This window comes from Echinops telfairi, unplaced genomic scaffold, assembly GCF_000313985.2.
Source record: "Echinops telfairi isolate 266 unplaced genomic scaffold, ASM31398v2 ScPeMD7_23;HRSCAF=83, whole genome shotgun sequence".
Lineage (NCBI taxonomy): Eukaryota > Metazoa > Chordata > Mammalia > Afrosoricida > Tenrecidae > Echinops > Echinops telfairi.
Window position 1 is genome coordinate 7057804 of NW_022103920.1, and position 1291 is coordinate 7059094.

Sequence of the window (1291 nt, forward strand, 5' to 3'; positions counted from 1 at the left end):
GGTAGCGGCCGCCGCTTCACAGCGTGCGCACGGGGAGTCGGAGGGCCGCGGAAGCGTCCAGGCTGCACGCTTCGCGATGAAGAGTGCGTGGAAGGCAGCGGCCCAGAAAGCGGCCCTGGTCCCCTCGCTCGGTCTGGGTCCTGGGACGGAAGCGAAACAGGATAAGCGAGATCTCGCCGCCAGCACCGCCACCCGCCACAAGCCGTCAGCCCCCCCCTCCGAGCGCTGACGCCGCTCGTCACTGCCGCCGTCGCCTCGACGTGGGCGCGCACGTAACTCGCGCGCGCTTGTTTCCCGCTGGGGCTCCACCAACGGGCGTCCAACTGTAGTGGCTCCGCCCACCCCGCCTACCAAGCGTCCCACCCTAACGGCTCACTGACGCGCGCACGTCGGCCGCGCCCGCGCCGTGCCCAGATCTCGCGAGACTCGCTTCCTCGGCCATCTCAGAACGGCATCCGCCTGAGGCGTTCAAGCCTATGTCTCCCAGCAGCTGCCGGGTGGTGTCCGCGGGCCGCCTTGCGTGCGAGCCGGACCCAAACTAGCCGGATGTGCTGGAGGGTTGGCCCACGTCGGAAGTAAGTAGAGACCAGGCGCCCTGTCTCCACTGGGCTTCGTCTTCCTCGCTGAGGCGGGCCTATTTCCGACGAACACTCGTGGACTAACGCGTAGGTCAGGACCCCCGGGCCACGTGGAAACCCCTTTTCTTCAATTTTGCCCGCCCTCCAAGAGCGGCCGCAGGACTTCACGCGATTTAGCCATGTTGCGGGAACCGTTGGGGCCACGAAGACCTCTCCGAGGGTTGATTTTTGTGAAATATTCATTCTCCAAGATGAGACATAGGCACTTTGTAGAAACAAAAGAGACAGCGTTGCCTTTTGAGGGGTTTTTTGTTTGCATTGCCCGGAAAGTTATTGTTATGAGGATGAGTAAACAATTTACATGAAAGAACAGTCACCTCCCTAAGATCTCTTTAAATGCTTATTAGACCAATAAAGGATACTGATTATAAAATTGCTGATTAGTTTTAAACACACACACAAAAATCTTGCCCACTGCAATGGGGTTTTCTTAATGGGAGGCGGGGGCGGCAGCCAGCCTCATCTTTCGACCCCACAGGGCCACCAGGCTCTCTGGGCTACTGCCCACCGCCAAGGGCACTCACTGCACATCACCTGGGCAGCGCTTCCCAGAGTGGGCGGGGGACAAGGGAGGCGATAGTAGCCATGGGTGCACTTGAAATCTTGAATAAAAATAAGGGGGTGGTGGAAGCATAAAAGAAAAATTTGAAAAA

The 1291-nt window shown here is 58.8% G+C and overlaps 1 long non-coding RNA gene across 2 annotated transcripts in view; it reads left to right on the forward strand.

Annotated features, from left to right (window-relative positions):
• The first annotated feature begins 344 nt into the window (after positions 1 to 344).
• Positions 345 to 1291, forward strand: part of LOC123521557 — a 12656-nt gene continuing 11709 nt past the window's right edge. For both annotated transcript variants that reach the window (XR_006679978.1, XR_006679979.1), the window contains exon 1: positions 345 to 575. This is a non-coding gene — a long non-coding RNA (uncharacterized LOC123521557). The remainder of the gene's footprint in view (positions 576 to 1291) is intronic.